The sequence below is a fragment of the Vicugna pacos genome, chromosome 1, assembly GCF_048564905.1.
Source record: "Vicugna pacos chromosome 1, VicPac4, whole genome shotgun sequence".
Lineage (NCBI taxonomy): Eukaryota > Metazoa > Chordata > Mammalia > Artiodactyla > Camelidae > Vicugna > Vicugna pacos.
In genome coordinates this window covers 58,048,392-58,060,194 of record NC_132987.1, presented here as the reverse complement: position 1 = coordinate 58,060,194, position 11,803 = coordinate 58,048,392, and the positions used below count along the sequence as shown (strand labels likewise).

At 38.7% G+C, this 11,803-nt stretch overlaps 1 protein-coding gene across 1 annotated transcript in view; it reads right to left on the bottom strand.

Annotated features, from left to right (window-relative positions):
• Window positions 1-4,145: 4,145 nt before the first annotated feature.
• IL1RAP (interleukin 1 receptor accessory protein) overlaps window positions 4,146-11,803 on the bottom strand; it is a 128,351-nt gene continuing 120,693 nt past the window's right edge. Inside the window, exon 13 of the transcript XR_012073417.1 lies at window positions 4,146-5,211. The gene's annotated coding sequence lies outside the window, so the exon portion shown is untranslated. The remainder of the gene's footprint in view (window positions 5,212-11,803) is intronic.

Below are 11,803 nucleotides of genomic sequence, written 5' to 3'. Positions count from 1 at the left end.
GAGCCTAGTTCTTATCTCTCACGCTTCCATGAATGTGGGTCAAGAGAAAGCCCCAGAATTGTTTGTGCTCCTGGCAGGAACTCTGAATCCTTCTAAGCCCAGCACTCACAGTCTCACTGCTTTTTGTTCCTGGAGAATATTGGGACCAACTCTTTTATGCTGCAGTTGTGCTTGCATCGGCTATGACCACAGAAGACTCTCTGATCATCTCAACGTCATTAGACTCCCTTCCTCATAGGTCTTTTTGTATTCCTCTCCCCACCGAACCCCCTACACAGCCTGACCCAGTCTCCCATCCATTTCTCTGCCGGGATCCATCAGACCAGTTTTATCATACGTGACACATAAACCCAAGTCTCCCAGAACGCCTTCATCTTCCGCATTATCGTCCACACATGGTTCTGCTCTTCCGCACTTCTGACCGCATCCCTTTCCCTTCTCCAAGCACTACACCACCGTCCCCAGGCCCTCTGGGACTCATGGTTGGTAACTGACAGAATTTCTGATATCTTTTATCTCTTCTCTGTAAATTACTTACTCTTTTTACTCTAAGAGAAGCTGATTTGCCCCATTGTTTTTCATCGGGCCCTCTCAGGTAGGGGCTGTTTGCTTCCCAGGCCCCTTATACAACTAGCCTGGCAGTAAAATGTGTCCTTGCTCTTTGCTGCTGCTGCTTCTAGCCAAATAGGGTATCTTTTCAATACTTTAGCCTCTCAATTCTTAATCTCCTCTCTACCAGAGGTCTTATCTTCAATCTACCTCACTCCCTCACTGCCACTATATTACCTTTAATGTGACGAAGCCGAATCATTTCAATTTCTCCATAATCTCTGTTGCAAGCACCCATTGTCTGACATCTCCTATCCTTCTAGCTCACTTGACCTAGTATTCTTATTCCAGCAATCTTTTGACCTTATCAAGACCTTCAGTCAATTTATCTCGCCACTTTTCAGTATACCTAAGCTCTCTCATGCCTCACTTTAATCCTTAATTGGCTTAAATTCCACAGTCAAACATAATCAGGCCTTTGCAGGCGTTACCCATCCCCATTCTAGTCAAACTCAACTCCACCTACTAACCACCTGCACGCATGTAGACAGATGTAGTAGAGAAGAATGCACAGCCATGATGACTGATTGCATGTCAATTTCATGACCACCATACTCAAGTAGACTCTTACTGATCCCCAGAAATAATACCACGTTGCGCAGGACTATTCACTTGCTTATTTTCCTAGGTGACTGTTTCATTTCTGGCCAACTTGTCTCAAATACCTGACACTCAGCACCTCTTCTCTCATTCTCAATGTAGGCTGATTATCTTGATTACTTTTTCACTTAGAAAGCAAAAGCAGAAAACCAAAGAAGACAGTCCTCACATCCCCAGCACTGTATCTACTTACCTACCAACGATCCCCTGTTGCTCTGACCTTTGTGTTATTTAAGGAAGCCCTTACAATGCAATTCATACCGGGTTATTCTTCCAACAATTGTCTCCTCTCGCTCCTGAATCTTTATTTTTTTTTCCCTCTCAACTTATCTACCTGTCCATGTGCAGCTAAACATGGGTGATGAAAAACACACAAGCATGCTGACTGGTCTCACACCAGAATCCGAACTACCATTCTGAAGTGAAGCTTTATCCTTATTATCTCCATCAGCATGGGACAAACACTGACAAAGCACTTCTTAATGCTACTTATACCTCAGAAGAATGCACTTCTCTGTCCCCATTTGAAGCCAGTTTCCTTTGAGAATTCTTTTACTTTCTGCACCCAATTCTCTTTCCCTTCTCTTCTGAACCTGTTCAGAGCAGAATTTTGCTCCCACTACTCCACAAACTCTTCTTGTCAAGCTCTCCAGTACTCTCTTTGTTGCTGAATCTGACAGTCAATTCTCATTCTCATCTCACTTGATCCAGCCCCGGTGTTTGACTCACTGATTGTTTTCTTCATTGTGAAGCACTGTCTTCGCTTGACTTCCAGAGATCTACATCCTCCATTATTTTTTTCTTTACAGATTTCTAGTTGGTTCTTTATCATCATTTTGATGTTGCATCACTGGGGTGCCTCAGGGGTACCCCTTGGATGTTTTCTTTTCCCAGTACAATCACTTTTTTCTAATACCTTCATATTGAAATTATACGATTTAAATATGGATATACCCTGTCCAGTCCTTTCTCTTGAATGGCAATTTCCCAGCACTAAGCTGGCTCCGAAACATTATCACTTTGAAGTCTAAAGCATCTTTAAATTAAAAGATAAAACTGAATCTCTAATCTTCCCTGTCTTTCAAAACTGCCACTCCAGTTTTTCCAGTTACATGAGCCAAAACTAAGAATTTAACTCCATTCATACTTTAATATCCCTCTTTTAATATGTCAGAAAATTCTGTCAGCTTAACTTTCAAATGCATAGTTTGCAACCACTTCTCATTGCTCCCTGGCTAACAGGCTGATCCAGAGTCCCATTATCTATAATTTAGTGTATTGCAGTAGCTTCTCACCTCCATTCTTGTTCTCCTATAGTTTATTCTTCACAAAGCCGAGTGTTCTGATAAGATAAAAGTGTATCATGTCACTTTCATGTTCAGAGCCCTCCATGAGATCCCCAATCTGAATATCTTTGTGTGCTCCCTAGACGCCTTCTGTCCTTCCCCACCCAGGTTTATGCTCAAAGGAGCCGAACTTGTTAGATTTCATCTACAAGAATCCTTGATCTCTAGATTCTGGTTGGGTCCACCAATGAGAGGAACTAGCCAGAAATTGGTGGGCAGGAGAGTGAGGTCAAGGTCTTTACCTACTCCTGTATGGTCAGTCTGTTGGCTGGTTCCCTCCACTGAAAGCCATAGCTGCTGTGCGGCTGCCCACCCCATACAGAGACCCCTGGTGTCTTAGACTCACTCTTTCTTTGCCAGTTTAGGTCCAGGGTGGTAATGCTGCACATTGTTACTAGTGCTGGGTGCTATACTGTCTTGTATTAAGTTTCCTAAACCTTGTGCACACATTTTAAAATTAAAAATTTATTAAAATGTTCTTAAGTTTCTCAGTTTATGGATGCCATCTGTTTCCTGCTGGATGAAACTTTTGCTGTTCCACTCTAGCAGAAAAGAGCAAACTGGAAGGATCTTAACAATGGTCTACAAGGACACACACTATTGTCACCTTGCTCTAGTGCCTCTGACTTCATTTCCTATTCTCCTGCATGCTCCTTGTACTCCATACTCCAACCAAACGCTCTTTGCTCTTTTTTTTCTTTTGACATATTATGAACTTTACACTTGCTGTTAAGTCTGTTCACTCCTCTTCCACCACCTCATTTATGTCTTCATTCAAAAGCTGCCTTCCCCTTGAGACTTTCTATGAATACTATTTAAAACTGAAAGTCCTCTCACAACACTCCTTATCTCATGTCTCTGCTTTATCAACAAATTTGTAGAATTTATAACCATATAACATACTCTATATTTTACTTATTTATTTTATTTATTTCTTGTTTTCTGCCACCAGAATGTAAGCACAAGGAGAGAAAGAAATTTGATCTGTTTTGTTCACTGATGTGTTTTGAGGTTTTACAAAAGTGTTAGGTACAAAGTAGATGCTCAATTAATGTTGTTGAATGAGTGAATGAGTGAAAAAAACAGGAAAATGCAATGAGAGATTTAATAGGAAAGAAAACGTTTTCTGCTGATCGTGTCTGGATAAATGGTATTTGAACTGCACCTTGAGAGTGGACGTGTGAGATGTGTAGAGGGGTTTTCCAGGCAGTGACAATCTGAACAAAGTCACACTGATGGAAAAATATTTAAGAAACAGTAGGTCTCTCCCTGCATTGTAGTGTTGACTGCATATACAGAAGCAGAAAATAAGTAAGTTGCTGAAGATTGGCTCAGGATAGAGAATAGAGTATCCCAAGTGCAGGGTGAGGCAAACCAAATCAAACTTTATTTTTTGGGAAGTGAGGTGCAAATTCTCAGAGACTTGAAGTGTCATGGTCCACGTCATGTCCTAGAAAGACTGATTTGGTGATGATGTACACAAGAGTTTAGAGAAGGGAGACTAGAGTCATTGAGAGAAACCAGAAGGCTATTAGAAGATTCAGGAAGAGTTCTGAACCACGGCAGTGGTGATGACCGTGGAGAGAGTGCTGGAAGATGTACTGTCTTATAAGAGTCTATAGACCCCTAGAGTGAAAAACATATATATATATACACACACACACACACATATTATGCAGGGAATTCAGAAGAACTGATCTCTCAATTACCAACTAACCCTGAATTAACACAGTACTTTATTCATTTCTCCAGTATCATCTAGATTTGAAAACAATAAACAGATTTAATGTTTTTCTGCTTGAATTCATTAGCCAGAAATTCTCTACAGTACACTGTAGGTAGAGATTGTTTAGCACATCTTAGTGTCGTGTCATTTTGAGCCTATCTAATAGCAAGATCACAAATAGAACATCTGCCAACGAGCATGATGCTGACTCCAGCATCAGCTGTTATAGCAGATAGTGAGGAGCGAAGACAGAAGTCCTCAGTGTGAGGGTGGCAACCAGGACAGGCACGGCACTGCTGGGGCCCTTCCACCCCTACTTGGTCATGGATCATCTGTCCTCAAGAAATGCCAAGGGCAAACCCCAGGGGTGCTGGGTGTGGTGTTGGGAGCCCCAGAATTCCAATATTGAAATTCACTTTACACAGTAATGAACAGAGTCCTAAAATGGTACCTTTTGTAGAACACTGCACCTATAACGGAGTAGAGATGGAAGAAAGATAGAGGCATTCTATGACTCTGTTCCCAGTGATATTGGCCATAATTAATTAATTTATTTAACAAAACATTAGTGGAAAAATATTATGTGCTCATCTTAGTGCTAAGTGCTTAGAAATTCAGTATATATTATCTGTTCATGGACACTTACAGAATAGTAGGTGAAAAAGAAATAAAGAAATTTAGAATTCAATAACAGAAATCTAATGAACAATACAAATACAGAGAAAGGAGTATCCAACTATACCTGGAAAATTTCATAGGTTTGAAAATATTTGAAATGAACTTGAGGCATTGTCAGAGCTTTTACACGGAGAGGGGAAGAGTGGGCATTCCAAGAAGTAACATTAGCGAAGGCACATAGAGCATAAAAGTTCATGGTGTGTTTAGAAAATAGAGTGCTTAGGGCGTATTTGGCTCAAATTCTCACAATTCCTGGGGAGAAGAGAAGAGTTTTGAAAGACTCTTGGAAAACAGGTGCACAAGAGTTGATGAGCAATTGACTTAGGATGAGTGGGGAGGAAAGATCTCTGAGATCTGGTTTCATTTTGTGCGACTCAGATCCCATTTATGTCCTTATAAAGAACAAATTCCTTAGACATCTGACTTTGGATTACTCGGAAGGAATCATGAATCGTACCTTGAGACACAGAGTGCTTCTTTATTATTACATCAACTCCTAGAATATCAAAGATGGAAAGGTACACAGTGATCCTTGAATTGTATTGATGTAGGAACTACGGCACAGTTAGTGCTTTGCTCAGGGTCTAATAGTAAAAGAATTATAGTTTGAATTAGAACACAGATCTCCTAACTCCAGGGATGTTGCTGTTTATACAATATATGATTTCAAAAGCAAGCCTCCCTTTATTTTTTGGCATGGTGAAATATAGGGACATACATCACAATAAGAACGTGGCTTGGCATTTGTTTGGATAAAAGATAAAGGCATAAAGCTGCTCAGAAGACAGAAGGTAACATTTTTCAATCTAATTTATAAAGTAGTAACCTTAGAATTTGAGATTAAAATTGGTTTGAAAAAATTGGAGGCAACAGAGTTGAACTATGAACAGGCTCCGTGTAAACTTAATGTTATCTTCTCACAGCTACTGGCACCGGACAGTGACAGAAAACACTAAGGGAGCAGAAAAGAAGTTAGCTGTTTAGCTTTACAAGTGAGAAATGCATGTTAAAGGAACTAGATCTAAGCAGACAGAAGCGCTGCTTGTGAGTCCTAGAGAAGAAGGATTGCACGTTTTAAATATGCTTCCAGCCATCCCTGGACCCTGGGTGCGGGTGTGTGTGGATGTGGAAGGGGGGAGTGGCTATTTAAGTACTACTCATTGAACCAAAGAAGCATAACATTGTAACACCCTACAGAATTTCTAGTCCAACGCCATCCATTTTGGGGGCTCAGAAGTCTGAGATACAGGGGAGAAATGATTATTAATAAATAACCATTTCAGTTCAGAGCTAAGACAAAAATCGGGGTTACTTCAGAGAAAGCAATTACCTGCCTCCTCGTGCAGCAGCTGCTTTTTGGAATAAACAGTCACTTCCAATCTCTTTAGAGGCGAGCCCAGAATAAAAGTTCTATTTCAGTCCTCAACCCCAGACCAAGAATATGGCTAACCAGCTCCATTTATCTCATCCATCTGCAGCTTTCAGAGACTGCCTCCCTCTTTGTCGAGTAGAATAGAGAAGGGGAGGGGAGGAAAAGGAAGGGAGAAAGAAGAGATAGAGAGACAGAGACAGAGGTACCAGGACTGCAGATAATGTAATTCTTCCCCATTCTATAATCTTTTGCCAGATGGAAGAAATGTTCCGGCCAGAACAAGATAATCAGCTTTCATTTGAAGTTGTGGCACCACTGCAGCTAGTTGGCCCATCAGATTAGGGATGAAGTTAGGATGGCTAAGGACCAGTTACTTTCCTTTTTTGGACTTCAGTTTATTCAAATGAAAAACAAATGGTTTCCTGTGTTATAGCACTGGCTTCAAAATATGTTCACAAATTCTTTGATAGTCCTCCCTTCAGGAGCAGAATTCCCCTCTTCCTGAGTTTGGACTTAGGGACGCATTTCTAACCAATAGACTATTACAGAAGTCATGATATATCATTTTGGAGACTGGGTCATAGATGGCACTGAGGCACTGAAGCTTTGTCTCTCTCTCTCTGAACAAGATCTCTTGCTCTGGTGTAAGCCAACTAATGTGTCATGAAGATACTCAAAGAACCCTGCGAGGAGGTCCATATGGCAAGGGACTCAGGTTTCCTACCGACACCCATGTGCCTGCACCTAGCCCCACCCTAGCCTTCAAATGACTTAGCTCTGGCCAACACTTTGCCAGTAATTTTATGAGTAACTCTGAGCGAGAGCCACCTGGCTAATCCTCTCTGAAATCCCTGACCCACGGAAAATGAGATGCAACTAATATTTGTTGTTCTAAGCTGCTATGGGGTAATTTGTTGTATGGCAATACAGAACAAATAGAGTTATTTTTCTACTTCTTAATTTTTCAGAGACTATGATTTTTTTTGTGGCATTCAGCATCGAGTCGTACGAAATTGTATTGCCTGTTCTTTAATGTTTAAGTGTGAAAGATTACAGTTAGACCGTGTCCTGTGGGAAGTACCCCAGGATTCAGCAGGTTAAGGAGCTTCTTTTGGACCTCTTCTTTTCCCTCAGCTTTCTTTTACAATATCATCCTCTTACTACCAAGCATGTAGTTTACTGATTTTGTAGGCTCACATTTATCATATAATTTAACCCTTACAACAATCCAATGAGGTAGATACTACATTATCCCCATTTTATATATAAGGACATTGAGAACAAAAGGGTCTGATTGAAAGTCACACAGTTTATAGAAGAATTTTTACTCCAATTCAGGTCTTCTGACTCAACTGAATATTTTCCCCACTATATCAAGAGCCCATGTAACAGAAGTGACCATGCAGCTTTATTCTCCAGTCCCTGACGTCCGTTCCACATTTCAGCTGTCCAGTCTGATATTTGGGAATTTTTACATATCACACTACTCTTTTACATTACTGAAGTCTGTGAATAAGTAAAAGGGTTTACTTATTCTCCCTTTTTTCTTCTGGTATTTCTTAAAAGTTATCTAATCGTTTCGCCTATAGCCAGGTTGTTATGCCTTAAACACTGTCCTGTTCTGGATGACCGATCACATGGATGTAATAAGTATCAGCATTCTGGCCTTCTTTGGATATGCAGTAGAGTAACCACATTGGTGATATCTATAATTTTATTATCTCCATTTGATTTTTCTCATATTTTATATAAATCCTAATAGGATATGAAAGTAAAAGACTCAAATTTCATATTTAGCAATGAGTTTTAAGTTTTGCACTTTAAGGAAAAATATTGTCTGGAATATTAATTTCTTTTAACTTCCTTCCTCCATATTTTTATCACTATTGGTTTCTCATTGAAACATTTATAAATATTAGAAGGATAACCTGAAGCAGTTGTCCTTTGCAAGATTTGTGCCTAAATCATTCTGGGAGATTTAGCAGTCTGGAGTAAGTCCAGTTTGTAAAAAGATGATGTCCATTTCTGATTAAGAACTACTTGCCCGAGGTGTGTTTCAAAACGTGATAATAAATAACAAGTTAATTTCAAGCATATGACAGTTTTTGATAATAGAAAAGTAGAAATTGTTATGCATGCCTATGTGTCTTAAATGAAAAATATGTACATACATGTCAGATTGTATCTTATTTGAAGTTTTTTTTTCACTATAGCATTATAGTATTAATAGTTCCGTCACCTAGAGTAGGACAAAAATAGCTCATGATCTGAATTCAGAGTTTATTTGGAATCTTTGTGTTTTCTTCCCATGAACCCATTTCAGAGAGCATTCTTTCTATTTAAATATTTTAAGTGCTTTGAATTATCTAAAAAAACAAAAACTTTGAAAATTATTCTATGAAGACTTTGGAGTGGATCAATAATCTCCTCACTACACTAGGACATAAAATCTCTTCTTTGTTCAACATTATAACTTATTAACATAGATCAAAACTCCTTAAGCCCCAGTCTTCACCACCCCGGAGAGGGATTTTCTTCCTGATCAAATGACAGTTCACACTAGAAGATTCACATAAAAATTCAAATTTTATTACAGAGAATCCAAATCGCAGAGCAGATGTATAGAGAGCCGCAGACTTCATGACAGCCCCACCAGCAACTGGCTCTTCCTTCATCTGAGCTTTAGTATGTTCAGCTTGAATTCCCTATTTAGCTCTCCAGATAAATGGATTAAGTGATACTTTCTAATGACCACGTTACACGCTCTGCTGTGTTCTAAATGTCTTCAGTTCTTCTGAGGCTCCCTGAATATTCAAAAATGAAATGGCTCATTGGCAGATAGTTTGAGCATCAAATTCTTAGAGAACAGATTGAAGCCACTGAATGGAAATTAACCAAATACAGAAACTTTCCAAATTCTAAGAATGCTTCTTAACCAGAAGCCACAATTATTATGCATTCCTTCAATGATTTTTTTCCTTTGGGGAATGTTTAAACACAAGGTCTATATTTTTCTGTACACTTTTTTTTCACAAGTATCTGACTCAATACTTTGGCAACCTGAGGTGGGGTGTTAGCAGTAAAGTCCTTCTTTTCCTTCATTATCAAAGTATGTGACATATTTCAATTCAAATGTCTCTTGCCTCTTCAGGCAATCTCAGTATCTCATCCTCAGGCACATGCTATGTGTTTACCAATTTCTCTTTCATTCTTTCCTGGAACACAGGAAGATGGCATTTTCCAGCCTTCTTATGACTAGATCAGTACTTGTAGCTAGTCCTGACCAATAAATTGTGAGAATAATAAGTGTCATAGTTAGTCTCAAGTATAGAACAGGAGGAAGCCACACACATCAGATGGCAATGCTGCAAAAAATTAAGAGCCTATACTGGACATCTAGCATATACAAGAAATTAGTCTTATCATATGAATCTATTGAAATATTGAGGTTATTTGTTAGTGCAACATAGTTTATGTAATTCTGATTAATACATATGATAGACTATAGCAACTCTACCAGATTCCAAGTGTCAGTGTTTGATGTTTCATATATTAGAAATACACTCCACTAACTGTTCATCTGTTCAACTGTCCCCTTGTGCTGAGGCAACTCCAAGGGTTAAACTTGCCCTACAGTTTCATCTGTTGCCTGTAAACACCTTGTTAAAAGGATGAGTTGTAGTCCTCTTCGGCTGGAGAAAATCAGAGCCTACAAGGGTAAAAGAGGAGTTAAAGAGAGATAAAAATTAATGATTCTTAAACTTCTCGTACATCTGAATCACCTGGGAGGTTTATTCCAAGTGCAAATCTGCTCCACTCAAGAGATCCTCATTTAGTTAATATTGCATGGGCTCAAGAAATATGCATGTTAATATGAAAGCAAAATGGTTCTGATGTGGATCATCAAGGAATACACTTTAAGAAGACTCTGATAAAGGCTCTCTCCTCTTACACTCTGAATAGTATAAAAAATGTAAAAAGGATTTGAAAGAATTCTCATAAGTAGTTGTTTGACCCATGGAATACCTTATCTGAATTATCAAGGACATGATGTTAAAAGGCAGACTCCTGGACAATGTCCAGTACCTAATAAGTCAGTCTTTCTGGGGGAGGGGCTTCACTTGAGATCCTCACTTGTAAGATGCACCCCAAACAATTTTTAGACACACAAAAGTTTGAAATCATTGCCATAGGGCTTCTGTCCTTCTGCACACATCTTTAAGATTAGTTCAATTTATTATTCATGACTTTTTCACGAACATTAGTTCAGGAACATTAGTTTTACCAACCACCTCAATTCTTCACACTGCAAGGGAATATACTATTATAGGATGTTGACTAGTTATAACAGGAAGTTATTGGAACCCGAAGTGTAAATCATAGCTCTTGAAAGATTAAATTTGACTTTCAGGATAAAGGGTGAACATATTTTTATTTTCCATTAAGGAAATGGAAAATTATTTATTTTGGGAGAAAAATTATTATGTGATCATAGAGTCTAGAAGACAAAAAATGATTCTATTTTTTAAATGCTTTAACAAGTGTAAAATTTTAACTGAAATTATATAAAAGCATAATATGACAAGGTCATATGACACATCAGACACTTGATATGACATTTAATTAGCTGTGTGTGGGTTACATTAACTGCCTTTTTGATATGAATGTATAATGGTTCAAATTAAATAGTTCCGAGTAGGTGGCTTTGTAATAGAAATACTTCCACTTGCATCTTACAAGAGCAATTCCAGAATTGGCACTGGATCAGGTGTCAGAAGCCTAGTGTAGAGGCCCAACCCTATCGCTAATTGGTTGAGTGTCGTTAGGAAAGTCAATCTGGATAATATGTTCCTGTTTTGTACTGCTTTTATGCTAAAAGAAAAATGATGTAACGAAATCAGTTTGTAAGCCACAAAGCATTATGCATATAAAAGTTTATGCAATCACAAGAGTGATCTCACTATGGGTATAAAACTGACCAACAATTATTGAGCACTTACAATGTGCCAGGCACTGTGCTATGAACTTCCATGCATTATTATCATTTAGTGCTCACAAAGTGTGATGAGGTTAATAGTATTATCTCCATTTTAGCTAACAGGAGATCAAGACCCAGAAAGCCCACAGTCGAACAGACAGAAGAGAAGCAGATCTCACGTTCGTCTCTACTTGACTTGAAACTTACTCCTAAATAGGCAATATTCCTGTGAATGATGTCCTTTTAACCTACAATCATTATCATTTCAGTTATAAATATGCATGGCGCATGAGGAAATTTTCTTATTGTCAGCCTCAACGAAATATATAGCACTGAATGCTACATTCAGCTGTAGCACGTTGGGTCAGGGAATAATAACATAAGCTCCTTGCTTTTCTCCACACGGTACAAGAGTGGTCTAATACCTTTCTGACCCTTATATAGCTAACCAAAAGCTATGACTTTATACTGCTTACACTGTACTTATGTTGTCA